The sequence below is a fragment of the Agelaius phoeniceus genome, chromosome 6 (genome assembly GCF_051311805.1).
Source record: "Agelaius phoeniceus isolate bAgePho1 chromosome 6, bAgePho1.hap1, whole genome shotgun sequence".
Classification (NCBI taxonomy): Eukaryota; Metazoa; Chordata; class Aves; order Passeriformes; family Icteridae; genus Agelaius; species Agelaius phoeniceus.
In genome coordinates, this window is record NC_135270.1 from 58039068 (window position 1) to 58055696 (window position 16629).

At 48.6% G+C, this 16629-nt stretch overlaps 1 long non-coding RNA gene across 1 annotated transcript; it reads right to left on the reverse strand.

Annotated features, from left to right (window-relative positions):
• Positions 1–4219: 4219 nt before the first annotated feature.
• LOC143694423 (uncharacterized) lies at positions 4220–16601 on the reverse strand. The gene is made up of 4 exons (XR_013182904.1): positions 16403–16601; positions 15067–15189; positions 9529–9645; positions 4220–9301 (listed from the first exon to the last, which is right to left on the reverse strand). It is a non-coding gene; the product is annotated as an uncharacterized LOC143694423 (long non-coding RNA).
• Between the last annotated feature and the right edge of the window lie 28 nt (positions 16602–16629).

The window sequence follows — 16629 nt, forward strand, 5'->3', positions numbered from 1 at the left end:
ACGCAGTTCCACGACAGCAATTTTCCAGCAATCCTCCAATGTAGCAGTGCCATCTTCAGGCCCAAAACCCGCCCTGCACCGCTGGGGGAACAGGGATCTGCCCGGGCAGGAAGGGACAAGGTGTCCTGGGGGCAGGCTCAGTACCCAGGGTACCAGCATTAGATTTACTAGAGCCTTGTGCTGTCTGCAGCTTGCCCTCACTTTCCAGGTGATCCCAGCCTTGAGAACTGCAAATTCAAGAGCCATGTGGGCTTTTCCAGCCTCATGACAAGTCTCCCTTCCATCATTGATTTTTTACCCCATGTGGAACCAGAGCAGACAGCTCAGCTCTGAGCCAGTCCATCAGCCCCTGGTCATGTCTTCACTCAGACCCATCTCCCAGAACACAAACTGTCAGGTAAAACAATCCCAGGAGAAGAGGAACTACTTGGTAGCAAGTGAAAGTGTTCTGGGAATTGAGAACGTCCAGACCAGGTTTTTTGTCCTAATTCTGGGGCTCCCAAACCTCTTGTCCTGGTTTAGGGCAAATTTGGGAGAGAATCTCCAAAGGGGGCCCCTCCAGAAACCGCATGGCCCCTGCCCCCAACCGGTTCGGGAAGAATTCCTCAGAGAGAAGTGGAAAGAACCTGTTTATTTAACAGGCACAGCACCCCCCAGCACACAAAATGAACAATCCTGGGTGACACCACTGTGTCACTGCTCTGAAAAAGATGACAAATTCAGAAAGTCTCTCTGGGGGTGCTCGCTCTGTTCTCAGTCCCTCCGGCGCTGGGGCAGCTGCTGCCCAGAGTAGGCCCCGCTAGGCCACAAGGGGCAAACTCTCGGTGTTTGCCAGGGCCCAGCCCGGAGCAGGCTTGAGTGGTTCCAAAAAGGGAAAGGAGAAACAGTCCAGGAAGAAATTTGGACTGTTTAGCTAAACTAACTAATGAGCAGAAACAAGAGCAAGCAGAAGCAAGAGCGAGAGAGCAAAGCAAAAAGCAAAAGCAGCACCATGTACTGCCCTGTCTGTGTGTCCACCAGGCTGATAAGAAAACCCAAACAAAACTTTCACTCTTCAGAGCCAATCTTGAAGGCACAGAGCATAGTATCCAGCATAAACAGAACACATGAATGGGGATACAAACATCATAACATCACCCTAGGACACCTCTGCATTCTGCACTTGTCTGAGCAGCAGCCAGACACAATCTCTGGCTCTCCTCCAGGGCAGATTTGTCTTCACCACAGCTATCTGCAGATAGACCTGTGCTCCTAAAGGGTACTGAGATGCTCATTAGCCTTAGACACAAAATTTTGCAGAAAAAAAAAAGCTATTTACACTAATGCGGTAAGCCAGTGACCCATCTCATCGGGATCATCAGGAACAGCACTCTGATTCCATTACCAAAAGGTGAAATATCCCATGGTGGGATATCTTTGTGGGATATCACACTCTACACCTGGCCATGCAGGACCTGCATTAATGCCTGCTAACACAGTGCAGGACCTTATGGCACTGTCACACTGGGTGCATTCACAGAGTCCCACCCTGAAATTCCATCTACCTGCAAAATCCCAATGTTTCCCTGGATAATACCACATTGAGATGCCACCCTTGCCTTCACTGGAGCTCTGGGAGAGACCCTGTCTGCCTGGGGCATGGTGCATCCAGCCTTTTGGAATGCTTTCTGGGTGTGGGATGGATGGTCCCAAAACTCCTGTGGCTCCCCCCGGCATCCCAGCAAGGGCTGTGGGTTTGTCAGGTGCCCAGACTGTGCTGGGCTGCCCTACCCTGGCACTGCCAGCCCAGATTCATGGAGCAGCTGGCACAGAACCCAGGGAGCTCTGTAATAGGATGGTCCCAGCTCACCTGAAATGTCTGCATGGCCCTGAGCCTCAAACACAGGAGAGCAATTACAGCTTCCCCACTATGAACAGGTGATTCTGGCACCTTACAGGGAGAAAGACCTGTTCCTTTCCAGCCATCCTTCCTCTCTCCTGGCAGCAGATGTTTCACACAAACCTCCTTGCAGCAAATTGGCATTGATTTCCACTGAACAGTTTATGTCCCAAAAAAAAGACTCCTTCAACCAGTAAGAGCTACAATTTGGCACCACTCAGCCTAAATGGGGACAATTTCCCATCAGTGGCACATCAGCCTGTGGGCAGCAAGGCAGAGCAGAGCCTCCACTGGACTGGGAGGCTGCAGGGCTCTGCTCAGCACTCAAAGCATCACCTGACTTAGCTAGGCACTGCTTATCTTGGGGCCTGGATTAATTAAGCCCTGAAGTGCACCCAGGGTGGGATGTAATGATGAGTTACAGCTCCCAGCTAGGTTCCCTGGGTCCTGTGCCAGGGCTAGCAGTGCCAGGGTAGGGCAGCCCAGCAGCTACTTCAATTCAAAGTGGCTGTAAAGAGCTAAAAAGAAAATACAGCTGAGTGCAGAGCAAGCCCACAATGGTCTAGCCATGGTATTTTCATCAGCTCCTTAAGCAGCAGAGGAATTGGCACAGAGGACCCCCACCCTAAGTCTGCAGCTGAATTTGTTTTGTGGCAGGATGCTCCACATGACCTTGAAAGGATCCATAGCAGGAAAGAGTTTACCTGTGTTGGACAAGCCAGTGCCTCTGTTCTTGGAGGTGGGAAGCTGCTCCAATGCCTTTGGTTTCCACACTAAGGCAATTCTCCACACAAATGGGCCAAGGAAGCCTCAGCACACCTTACCTGTGTGGCAAATCCTCAGAGGTGGCAGCTCCTACCAAGATGCCCAGGTGTCACAGCTGAGACAGCCACGATACACAGAGTATGCTCAAACAATTTCAGAAAGCTTCAACTCATACAGAACACCACCACATCACTTCAGAAGGCTGCAAGAACCTGCCCTTCTTGTTCTTTAGCCCAACCTTTTATCCCTCTCCTATTCATGCACTGCACCTGTGTGCCCTCTGTTCCCTTTGGTGGTTGGTCAGTGCCCCTGGGCACTCCATGGCTTGTTGCTGTCAGTGCTCTCACCTGCTTCTCACAGCTGCACCCACTGGGGATGAGGCTGGGCCACAACCCCACTCCCAGTTATCAAACTGAGTACCTACATCCAGGAGGAATTTTGGGCATTTGAATATATTTATCTGTGCCAGAGACCCTTGGTCATTCACACAAAAACAGGTTCAAACTGCTGACATGCAGCAAGCCCCTTCCTCTAAGTCATGCGCATCCCCAGACCAAGGTCTAGGTATTGATTTTGGTTAAAAAGAGGAGTGGTTCAGAGAGAGGTAAAGGACTGTGTCTGATAAGGAACACCCCAGGATCTGAATGGTGGCTGCTAATCCTGGCAACACCATATTCAACATGAGGCATGTAGGGGGCTCAGGATCAGTGGTTTCAGAGCTGCCCTCAGGTTAAAACATCCAGCTCTTGTCTCCTGATGCAACAGCTTCAGAGGAGGTGACTGGTGTGCTGCTGTGCCTATGGCACCTGGTTGGGATGTTCAGAGGAGGTGACTGGTGTGCTGCTGTGCCTATGGCACCTGGTTGGGATGTTCAGAGGTGACTGGTGTGCTGCTGTGCCTATGGCAACTGGTTGGGATGTTCTGTCTTTACAAAACTTGGACCTGCAGCCCAGGGAGTAACCAAGTTGTAGTTGGACATGGGGGCTGAAGCACCTGGCCCTAGAAGATGTTTCCTTGTGACTGCCTCAAGAGGCTCCTGCCCACAGGGGAAAGCCCATCCTTTGTAAATATTTCTCCTTTTCAAGTATCTCTTCAATATGTTCAGTGTTGCACTTCAGCTTCTTCAAGAAAAGAATTCTAAAGAAAATTCCTGAGGATAAGGAAGATGGTGATCTTTCCATCATAATCAGGATTTTTAGTAAAAAAATCCCATTTTTCTGAAAGGCTCCAAAAGCTAACTATTTTAGCTTTGACCCTTTGGTAGCATCTGGAACATGCCTTGCAGAACATTATTAGGAAAATAATTTCTTGCAGATTTTGAAATAAAATACATAAACAAGGAAAAGAAGAAGGGTCTTGCAAGTCCAGAGGCAAGTTGGGATGCAAACAATGGGATCAGGGCAGGACAAGGGAATGACAGAGGAGTTACCCCAGGTTCACTCTCTGATCCAGGTCCTTCAAAGAATCTGTGGTTATAAGTTTTTTAGGAATTGATGGAGTTAGAAACTTTTCTTTAGAAACATTACATGTTAACTTGTAAACCAAACAACATACAACCAACAAGAGTCCATCTGGTTCAATAGAAATAGATCTTTATTAATAACATGCACATCATACGTATATTTAAAATACATATACATTTTTTTCTACTATTCACTTTAGAAAACAATTTCATAAAAACCTTCAGTCAGGTCCCAGGTAATTTTAAACATTAAAAAGCTTTTTTTTTTTTTTTTACAGAACCAGTAGGTATTATTCCAATTATTTGGTGTATAATCACCACGTATTTAACATAATGCAGGCTCATGCATTTCAATAGAAATAGGTGTTCCCTTCTCTGCTTTGTCAATCATGTCAAATATATGATGATATACTTGACATCACCTGCCACAGTTGCTATATGCAGCTGTGATTCCCTCCTGGGAGCATTCCACAGGTGGTGTTTAAAATCTGGAGACAATTTTTTTACAACTTTCTGAGTTCCTACAAGGGGCTCTTGGTGCTGCAGGTGGCCCAGAGCCCAACTATGGCAGAAACCAGAAAAACAGAATTTCATGAATGTCGGAGAGGAAAGCAATCTGAATAAAGAAAAGAGGGAATTGGCAAATCCCCTCTTGTGTTCATGGCAAACTGAGGTCAGGGTTGGGTTTCCCAAGGTCCTGCCAAGTACCAAATCAGATCTGGAGAGAGTGCACAGAGATACCAGCGATGGACGGTTTGCAGATTTACAGAACATTTACAGAGGCTCGTACGAGGGTGGGACTTTAAGGCACAATAGTCCATATACTCAACACATTCATTGGAAAACAGAAGTTCAATTTACAGTGCAAGAGAGATGTGTTGGAGAGCTGAAGCAGCAGCTCAGGGGTCACTGTCACCGATAACGTGGCGATTGAGGGGATCTGGCAGCCCCAGCCCCGCACAAGCTCATGCACATGCTGAGCATCAAGCACACAAGGAGCCTCTCAGGCTCCAGCAACAGGCTCTGAGTGAGGAAATCAGGTGATAACCCAAGCATTTACAGGATCAGGGCCCTAATGTCACAGAATCATGGAATCATGGAATGGTTTGGGTTGGAAGAGACCTTAAAGACCGTCAGGTTCCAACCCTCCTGCCGTGGGTGGGGACACCTGCACTAGGGCAGGATGCTCAAACTCAATGTTGGGGTTCTGCACCAGACCCCACCCACACCCACACTGTGGACCCCACCCATGTCCAGCCAGAAAAGCAGCACAAAGAAAACTCAACTCATAGAAACACTCATTCCAGCCAAGTGTGCTGCTGTTCCCAGGTGGAAATGAAATGTCCTAAGCCAGTCATTTTCGAAATGATCAGCTCTCCTCACCAAGTCTGTCCTTGTTACCCAGCTCATCTATATTCTCTCTGATGAATATTCCATCTCCAAGGCAACTGAGTCAAAGGGAAGCAAGGACTTTCTTTACATCCAGTGCAAACATAGCCCATATGTAGGAGTTCCTAATGCAGTCATAATATAACATATATATATATATATATATATAAAAAAATCCATCTCACTGAAAGTTGACCACCTACAGACAGATTCTCACATCAGAAGCCAGAAGAGCTGAACTGTAGCTACAAACCCAAAAAAGAAAAATCACTGTATGTAGCTGTATTAAAATGCTGGTACCCAGTAACTTGGCAACTAAGTGTTAAAATCAATATAAGTGTATAATTCAAAAAGTGTCAAATATTTTGGGAGTCACTTGCAATGTTATTGCACATTTTTACTTCTTTATCACCCCATAAACTATTTTTAAGCATTCAAATCAAAATTTTCAGACCCACTTTTCAGCAGCACCAATCACTGGGCAAAGCAGAAGGCAGTAAAAACTGAAGCAGACTTAAAGCATATAGAATAGTGAACCTTTGATTCAATGCCATATCAAAAAGTCAACCATAAAAAACTCAATTTGTTCTCTGGAAAGAAATAATCCATTTTAAGAGCTCCTGGAGCAAGTGAAAATTAAAAAAAATTAGAGACAATGTGTTTTCTTCAAGAAAACAGCACATGAGAAAAACATGAGTAAATTATCATCCTCTGTCCTAGGTAGCCCAAGGAGTTTTGTGACCTGATGCAGATTTTTGTCTGTTACATCTGTTCAGTTATCACAATGCCTTCACAGAGAAGCTTTCAATAGGCAAGAAAGTATCTGCCTCTTTCAGCAGGCAAAGAACCTCTTCAAAGGTGAATCTGACAGGGCCAATGTCTTTTTTTGTTCAGGTGAGGTTAAAGACTTTGATCCTACTGAGCTTTTTTCATTTCATTGAATCATTTCTAATTTTAAGTTAAAAGATTTGTTTATTCAAGTCAGAGCCATCCTATGAATATAAAAAGTCAGTCAGCGAGAGAAAAGAAGCATTTAAGCATTTCCTGTACATGCTGGATCGTTATGAAATCAAGTGAAAATGGACACGAAGAGGGAAAAAAATGCATAACTCAAACCACTTCAGAGTGGAAAATTACATGGTTTGAAAAATCAGAAGACAGGAGTAATTTTCCTTCACCATTCCCCCAGCCCTGGGGTGGCACAAGGCGTTCCAGTGCCATGGAGGCCAGAGAGCTCCTGGGGGATAATGGCACCTCTGACAACAGCAAATGGGCTTCTTTTCTTCTCTTACTGGTCATACTGGGGCTGTCCCACACCCCTGACCAGCAGCCTGGGCTCTCCTAGCCCCCTGTTGAAGTGGGCATGGCCCCTTCCCATTGGAAATTTCTCAAACCACATTGAAACCATTTCTCAAATCATGCAACTGGACCAGCTGCGTGATTTTGGGCTGGTGCGAGCCCAGGGGCAGCAGGAATCAAACCATGCACAGCCAGGAAGCTCTGAGGCTGAACTGCACTGGCTGAGGATTGAAAGACAGCCTTTTCTAAGAGATAAGTAAATATGACTTGTCTCAAAGCAAAAACAGAGATCTGAACATTCATCATGACTAGCAGCACCTCCCAAACAGCACTGCCCTGTTTTTTCAGCCTTCCCACAGTATCTGAGATGTTTATATTCTCCAGTTTGCAGGTTATCCTTGTTTTGAATTACACTGCTGACATTATTTTTTTTTTAATTAAAAAAAAAAAATCTGGATTTTACTGCTTCCTTCTATCTCCTAAACCTGTACTGACTTCTAACTACTGATACCAGAGTTAACTTTGTTCTTCACACCTTTCTGCTTTTGCCTTTTCTCCAGCACTAAGACGTGCCTGGGAGCTATGATGGTATGTGTGACACACACAACCAGGGTGCTCTGAGCAGGGTGACAGGAGGAATCTGACACAAAAAGCACATTCCTGGCAAGCCACAGTATTTGTTCACACTATATAATGCTTCAGAAATAGCATCAGCCACATCTGCAAGAGCAAAGCCTTTCAAAACAAATAAAAAATTTGGTTCTTAGATATATATGTATATATATATGTATATATATATATATCTGCCTCCAGCTGAGTGTGCACTATTATTTACTTTGTTTTAAAGCTTTAAAGTGGTGATAGCCAGCGAGGCAAAGCCAACAGACCTGTAGGACTTTGACAGGCTTTGAACCATCTCGTGTTCAGCAGTTTTGGGATGCAGGTCCCTGACAGCTAATTTACAGGCTCATTAATCACATTCCCCCAGATTATAGTGCAATCTCTGCTTCTGGCCCCATTGCTGGAGCTTCATCCTTTCCCTAATGTTACTCTTTGGTATTTTCATGACGTAGCTTTGGCAGCTGTGAAACTTTCCACTTGTAGTCATTCTGTTTGCTGAACATCCCACATGCCATAGCTTGTGAAATATATATATTTACATATTTTAAAGTTAATTCCCAGATTGAAGTTAGACATTTCACTTAACCTGAAACATTATTACTAATGCTGAGCAGTTTTATCAGGAGAGCCTCTGAGGTCTTACCATCATCTGTCAGATACATTCATTCTCTATCTATGAGAGTTATCATTGTTTTTCTGCCTTTTATAGTCCACATAAAAAGAAATTGCTGTCTATTCCCTAGCACCAGTGTGAACCTCGGGCCAAACAGCAAATTAGCATGCAAAGAAGTATTCAGGGAAACAGCTAGGGAAAGAGGCAAATGAAGTTAAGGGAACACTGATGATGGGCTGAAGAAACAATCTTTCCTGTGAGTCATTCTGGTTTGTATTAAAATAGCAAAGTAGATACCAGCTAAGAGATAATATAAGTAAAAAGTGAATGCAATTATTTTTTAAAAAAACCAACCCACAAACCCTTGCAAATCTCAGTACAGAGTGTCTGTAAGTAGCAAGCGAGTTCAGTCTCTGAAAATCCTAAGCTAAAGACTGATTCCTTTGGCACTGACTCCTTCATGGTCAAAGCAATTCTCAAAGAAACTTTCTGTCTATACTTTTACAGCAGATAACTTGTGTTTTGCTCCTCACTGTTAGACTACTCCACTGCTTCGGGGGCTCCCCTTGCACCGGGGATGGCGGAATTTAACTGCGAAAGGGATTGGGAGCATCCGTATCTACACACAGGTAACTTCAAGTGCAGCTCTGTTTCTACAAACCACCTTGCACGCAGTCTCTGCAGGTTTAGGACCTCTGTATTGCACCTCTCTGTGTGCACAGCAAGGTGCTTCACACCGGGGGTTAACAGAGCATTATCCAAAGCACCTTCCACTCAGCTCCCTCTCCGCCTCCCGATGATCATCGCAAACACCTCTGCAATCAGTGCCTCACCTCAACACCTCAACAAGCAGTCCAAGCATTCAGAAACAAACATCAGTGGGTCTAACAGCTACTTTTTAATTCATTTTATAAATAAGCAACTGAGAATTTTGCTCCAGGTGGCTGCCCGTGTAGCCCATGCCGTAGACGGCGCTCTCTGCGGAGTAAGGCACGATGCGATACGAGTGCAGCTCTTCATAATAGAGCGACTGGGAACAGCACTCCTGCACCATCAGCTTCAGCCGTTTTCGTGCGTCAGAGTAGGCAGTCCTACAGCACGGAGCCTCCTTAAAGTATTCATAGCTCTCCCTCTCTGTCTCTAGGTGGATCTTCCTCAACAGATTGTTAATTAATACAGACCTACGGAGATAGGCCTCGGGGTCGTCCAGGAAGCGCAGTTTCTGCAGAGACAGTTTTAGGATACAAGTCCGGTCCTCTGGTAGTATCAGGTGCTGGGGAGTAAATGGGTGGGTCTTTAGCATCAAGGAATGAAGTTAGGGAGAGGGTGGGGGTCTGAAGTGAGGGAGATACTTTCAGACAATACTCATGGTAATCTTTCAAGGAATGAAATTAGGGGAAGGAGTGAGAAAGGTACTCACTTTTGGACAATACTCATGGTAATCTTTCAAGGAATGAAATTAGGGAAAGAGTTGGGGTCTGGAGAGAGGGAGATACTCACTTTTGGACAATACTCATGGTAATCTTGATGTAAATGTTCTTCTTCTGCATATTTTCTCTTAAAGTAAGCTACTTTCGACGTCGTTAATGTCTTTGGTAGGCCCCGATCAGATCAGCTCTGCACAAAAGAGGAAAAAGAAAGTCAGTATTGGCCAGGGTGGCTGCAGCATCACAGTCTGGGGTGTGCAGGGCAAGGAGGGATCCAGAGGGGGTCAACACACAGCCTCATCCTGCAGCCCTCAATCCGCTGGAATAACAGTTGAGAGGCTGGAAAATGTGAAGCTATCTCTGAACCAGCCACCCTGAGGCTTGCCAGCACAGCCAGCCCCTCTCCCCTCTCTGGAGTGACCACCATAGCACTGGGCACAGGCAGGGTCTCCTGATCCTACAGCTGAGTGGGTGTCAGGGCCAGCCACAGCCCCACAGAGCAGGCAGGAGATGCCTGAGATGGGAATGTCCCTGACCGGGATGGGGCCACCTGTGTGCAGGACAGGGGACCCTGTGCCCTGCTGGGGGGTGTGGGCCAAGGATTGGGGTTTGATTTCCACCCATCACACACGGAGCTCCGTGGCTTCCCTGGAAAGCCAATGCAGGGTGCATGCACTAGATGGTGGTGTTGTCTCAGAAGAGCAGGAGAGTTCAGTGGGAGGGTGATGGAGGGCGTTTGTTCCCCGGGTGGCTTCAGTTTTTTCAGGGCACAGAGGATGGAGGCTCAACATTTGGGGTAAGAAAAGGAATTATTGGGCTTTTGTCCTGTGGCAAGAGCCCAGGGAGGTCTGTTCCTCCAAAGCTGAGCCCTGCAGAAGATCAGGGCACTCTGGGCTGCCTGATCCGAGCTTGCTCATCTCCCTGCAAAGGTGACATTAAGGTGCTAATTCAGCATCTTAATGAGGTCCATAATTCCAGTGGTACTCAGCCTGGTGTCCCTGTGAGAGCCAGGGCTGGGCTTTGCTTGGCTATTCACCAGAAAACACAAGGAGCCCTGTGCCTTTCTGGGAAGCACAGTCTCCTCTCAAGCCCTCCTTTTTATAAGAGATTTCTGTTATTTGCTTTTAAATGTACTTTTTAAAAATAAAAATTTAAAAAAAAAAACACCAAAATTTTATTATACTGATGTCTAAAGGCAATCCTTTAGACATCAAAGGAGAAGAAAGTATCCAGAGACACTTCACAAAATAGCTCAAAGTCAGGTTCTATGGAAAATATTTTATTCCCCAAATTGGGATATCTTTATGGCAGCATTTGAAACTTCGATTTTCTGAACTTCAGAATTCTGAAGAATTCTAACACAATAGAAAAGCAATAATGTATTGCAGAGCCAGAACACAGAACCCTTATGTTGCTGGAAGGATGAGCAATGAGCAAAAAATTCCTTCCATGGGGCATGAGGGGCTCCTTGAGCCTCAGCTGCTGCTGAGGGGTGCTGAGATACCGACACAACCATCCCTTCATGGGCAGGAAGGAGCAATGTGTCCTCCCTTCCTTATTCTACATCAAAAACCCACAAGAAGGGGCTGAAGAAGAAATCCTTTCAGTCAGAGGACTCCTGCATTTTCTCACTGAATTTTAAGTCTGTGAGGATGGAGGTTTTTCATGAAGGATTCTGCAGGTCTGTGCAGAGAACTGACTGGTGGAGTAAAACCCCATTTGGAGTCAAAACCCCTCAGCCCTGCTCTGGGACCCATCAGGACATGGATTGCACTTCAGAGCAGCATTTCTCCAGGAGAGGGACTATTGCTCTTACAGTGGGACCACACTGCCAAGGCTGTCAAGGTTCTTGCTGCCCTGGACCATCACACACATCAGGGATGCTCCCAGCACCCAGCTCAGCTCTCAAGGGCAAGGGCAGGGCTGTGGTCTTCACCACTCCACTGGCATAGCTGCAAACACAGGTTTAAATTCATGTGCAGCAACCTCCTCTGCTTGCAGGTTTCATTCCAATATTTGAGTTACACCAGAGCCTGGGCAGCCTGGATATTTAATTACTCTGATATCGTGTTCTCCTAGGTGGAAACCCACTGTGCTGTGTTATCTGAGCACAACAACAAATGCATTCACCTCCCAGTGCCATGGGATGGGAGAACATTTCAGCTTTCCTCACACTGCTGTGAGGAAGACAAAGGTACAGACAGATGAAGTGACATTCCCATAGCCACCCAGGCTGTCAGGGCTGGGAAAGGAGCCAAAGCCAGCACACAGGTGGTCCCTTCCTCAAACCAAACCTCTAAATGCTAAAACACACTCCCTAGTGCTTTTCAGGGAAAAGGCTGGGAGCACAGCCCTATCACTGCCTGTGTGCAGAGGAAGCAGAAAATCACCCTGAGTGCAGGGGCAGCACAGACAACCACAGCATGCAGAGCATCTCAGCTCAGTTCTGCAGCTCCCCCAGCCCCATGCAAAACTCTCCCTTGCTGCTCCAGGCCACAGGAATTCTGCTCCCTGCCCCAGGGATGGAAGGTGATGTGAAATTCAGCATCCCCTGAGCACAGCTGGTGCAGGAGACATCAGGGAGCCAGGACAAGGGAAGGAGCTCTGGCAGCCTGTGGCTGGGAGGGAAGGAGGGCTGTGGGTTTGCACATGCCACGGGCTGGAGGCTGGTGCTGGCTGGCAGGAGCAGACAGAAAAATTGTATTTTGCTGAGGGACACACATGACCATCCTGGCAGAGGGTTCATTGCACACCCAGCTGGCATCCCCTTTCTGGGGTTAGGTTCAGCACCAGCCTGGGACACACCCCTGGTTGGCTGAATTTAAATTCCTAAATAATGGTTGGCTGAATTTAAATTCCTTACATCAGGTAAAGCAGCAAAGTTGTCATGCTCCCCTCACCCCCGCACCCACAACTTAGTTTAGGAGCAAGGAAGAGAAACAACAACCAAGCAAACACCAAGAGCATCTCTAGGCTGTAAGTATGGCTTGAAATGTGTTCCCAGTTTTAAATGAAAGACTACATTTGAGGAGCAAAGTCGCCCCAAGCTGCTCAACACCACACCATCTGTCAGCAAATCCCAGCAGCTCCAAATCTGCAGAGCTTGGAGCACCCCCTTGCCCAGCTCAGCAGCTCCCAGGGGCTGTCACAGGTGGCTCAGCTCAGCTCCCCAGGAGGGAAGGGGTGCTGCCTGCACACCTGCAGGGTGAGACAGGGAGCTGGAGGCACCCAAGTCCCATCCCAGGGCTGCTCTAGAGGAGTTCAGGGGCTGCTCTTGTGATCAGTGCAGCTGCCATCCCACCACCACTCATTTCATCACCATCGCCTTTTGTGGCTGCTGCTGGTGCCCACACATCTGTCTGCAGGTTCAGGGGAACGAGAGCACCAACTGTGCCCTTGCACTGTGCCCTCACCACCAGCAGCGATGCTGAAGCCCTCCAGGGACCCCTCTCCATGCAGGAGGCTCTCAAGGACCCAGCCTTTCTCTACCCCTCGTTGGAAGTCAGCTCTCCACGGCTCTGTGCGTGCCTGGGAGCTGCTTGGCCGGGGTTACAGCCACCCGAGGCTGTAGTAATGCCGCAGTGAATCAGACCCTTGGCGTTTTGTTTAAATATAAACACATTGAATCAGTGCTTTTTGTGTGGAAGGCTATTCTCGCCAGCCAAGTGTTTTGACAACTCCAGCGAGGTGCTGTGAGTCACTGCCTCTGCCTCACTCAAGCTCAGAGACAGATACATCTTAATCACATTACGTTTTCTCCAGCGCTACACCACAAGTCAAGGCACGGGGCCAAAAACCTCCCCACGGGGACCAACCAGCGCAGCGCCGAGTCCCGAGCCTGAGCTTTGTCCTTCCAGCCTGGATGAGCGTCGGGAAAGCGCATCCAGCATCCCGGCAGCGCTCAGCCCCGAGCTCTCCGCTGCTCCCCGAGGGCTCGGTGCAATTTGCACTGTGGGATCGGCAGGCCCAGGGATGCCCGGTGTCTGCATCCCGCCGGTGCCTGCTCGGAATGCAGGGCACACCGGCTGGAGCTGCCATTAGCGCTAATGGGAGCTCGCAATAGAAATCCCACTCGCGGCAGTGGGGGAATAGATAAAGGGCTACCTCTGTCTCAGGCTGGGAGCTCTCAGGGTCAGCTTCGCCGGGGTTTTAATTGTACTTTCAACAGAACAAAATGTGTCCGCTCCTGTTTGTTTCTCCGGGAATAATTGTGGTGCTCTGTGGTGTGGTACTCGCAGAGTTATTAGGCGTGTTTGGACAAAGGGCTGTCTTATCTAAATTGGGTTGGAAATAGATTTATATCGTGGCAACTTCCCGTTTGAACTGCAAATTGCAGCAAAGTCGCTTCACCTGCGCTCCTGCATCGCCCCGGTGACAGCAGCCCCTCCTCGGCATGAATTAATGCCGGGCGATTTCCACGGGGCTGCAGCCTCGCCGAGACAGGAGCTCAGGCGGAGTTTAAAAAACGATTGAACATCCAGGAAAAAAACACCTGAGCTTGTGCCTTTGCATCTCAAGCAACAGAGAGGCATCTGCAAGCCCCGTCACAGAACTTGTTACGTGAGCCCTTGGGAGCATCCCCACACCTGCCTGCTCCTGCACCTCCCCTGCCTTTCCTCGGGAAGAAAATTCCTCCCTGCCTGCTCAGAGCTGCAGAGAAAGGGCTCGTCGGGATCGATGCTGTTTGGTTGTTGATGCAGACATCTGCAGGGGGTGAGCACGGAGCCGGCCCCGCCGAGCTGGTGACTCAAATGTGCCGCTGCCCTGCAGGGTTCCTATCGCAGCCTGAAGGAGAGCGATCAATATGCGAGCTACGGCTGCCTGAGCCGGAGACCTTCGCTGAGCATCCCTTACGTGCTCGAACACAAAACCTGAGGCTTCTGAGCACACAGAAACCGGCCTTTATCATCAGCAGGAGACGTGACTTTGACATGGCAGGACGCATCATCATGTCCTTGCTTCTGCTGTCAAACTGGGGTGATAAACTCCCCCGTCCCCAACCTTCAGAGCACTCGCAATTAGGGGGTGCTCAGCTGAAACGTGCTCCTGGTTTCACATGCTCTGCTGCTGCTTTTCTCCTCTCCTAGGGCAGCACAAGCAGCTGGTCCCACTGTGGGATTCCCAGCTGATCATGCAAAGCTACCGGACCACGGGCAGATGAACATGTGGATCGAAAACACATGCCAGCCCCGGGATTTCACGCGATGCCAATCGACGGCAGCCCTTCTAAGCATATCGAGCCTTATCAGCCAGAGCAAGCCCCCTTTCATTGCCTCACGGGGAGCTGGGGACCCCCAGCCGCACTCCTGTCTGCTGGCTTTGCACTTTAAAGCCGCCTTTTAGTTTGCTGATGGCTCTGCAGACCTCCCTAATTGCAGATTCTCCCTGGGCACACATGTGTACAAGGCACAAGCGTCTGAATGGCTCTCGTGAGGGCACGAAGGCATGAGACTTAATGGCTGAGTGACTATTCCTGTCTCCCTCCTCGGAGTCCCACTGCTTTCCCCAACAGAATAAAATAATAATTCCAGGTTCACCCCCTTTCGACATTAATCCCGGTAAATGCCCTCACTCCGCCCAACCAGCTGAAGTTTGCAAACTTGTTAGTTACCTGAGGGTGCGGAGTCAGTCTGCAAAGGGTCGTTCTGGGGTAACCTCAGCAGTTCTGGTAAGATTTCCCCCTCGCACGGGCTCAGCGAGCATTTCTGGCAGCACGGCAGTGCTGAAGGGTCACCTGCCGTGGTGGATCAAGGAGAAACACTCATGGCTCAGGTGGCAAAATCAGGACAAACACGGCGAGCAGCTGGACCGCAAGAGGACAAAGTGCTATTTCAGCATCCCCACCGGGCTTAGTAACAGGGATAAATAAGAGTTCTGATGTTACACCCAATTCTCTAGCTTTGACCTTGCTTTCTGGAGTCCCTTTCACACATCAGGAAAGCAGATAAAACATTAAGGAAAAAAAAAAAAAAACCAAAACATTTCAGTCTCTCAGTGGTGTAGCTATATTCCACTCAGAGCAAATGCTGCAAAAATACAGCTTGCTCCTCTAAATATCCGGATGTTTCTGGAGCTAGAACAATAATTCTGCCTCAATCACCTCTTAAAATGGCACATTATTTTCTCCATTAATTCTTGTCAACCTCAGAGGAAAGCTAAAGGGCTGCTATTAAAACCATGCCATTATTTTGAGTAGCAGCATTAATTCTCTATCATACACACTCACACTGCCTGCAGAGCAGTACAGGTCTGGGGAAAGTCAGATTCCCGTTTCTCTTTAACAGGGTGCACATTTCAGAGTTTGCCTGACATACATTTTCCAGGCTGATGCCTTGCCTTCCGGGTGAAGTATTTGGCACGCTGTAGTAAGAACATCTCCCACTCTCATGGGGAAAAAAAACCACCACAGATATGTGTGTACACCTAAACTCTGCTCTTTTACACGTGTGTGCCAGAGACACTCAGACTTTTTGAGCACATGAACGAAATTAGACATGTCTAAATGCTGCAAGAGAGAAAGGAAAGCAGAGCTGGTATGTGTGTGTACTCTTGTCTCGCAGCTATAAGACAACTAAATTTAGACAGTTGTGTCATCCCAGAGGATGACAGCATTAACAGGCGATGGAAAGAGGAGCTATGGTTACTTTTCAGAGTTCAGCTCTGACCGTAAAAAGCGGACTCTGATCGAAATGACCTTTTCTAGAGTCCGGCAGAGCAGCAGCACCTCTGCCCGTGGCACTGCGGGACGCGCGGAGCCTCCCCCCCGGCTCTTCCCTCTCCCGCGCTGCAGCAAAGCCACGAGAGCTCCCAAACAAACGCAAAACTTCCTCTCCACGCCAGCAGCCACCTGCTAAACCCTTCGGAGCAGATCCCACCAGCAAAGCCCCACACCACCTCCCTGACACCGGCAACGCCACAGCTCGCTGTCGCTGGGCAGTGTCACTCACCCGGCGAGCCCCGGCTCCAGAGGGAGGGAGGGCTGCTCCGTCCTTCCCTCGCTGCTCCTGGAGGAGGTGGCGGCGGTGCTGCTGGCGGCGGTGGTGGCAGCTCCTGCGGGTCCCTGCAGCCACTGAGGAGCGCATCACCTCCCGGCCGCAGCCCGCGGAGGTGGGTGCCCAGATGTTCCCCGCGCGGATTGGTCCAGCGGGAGCAGATGTTGCCCGGTTGCTAGGAG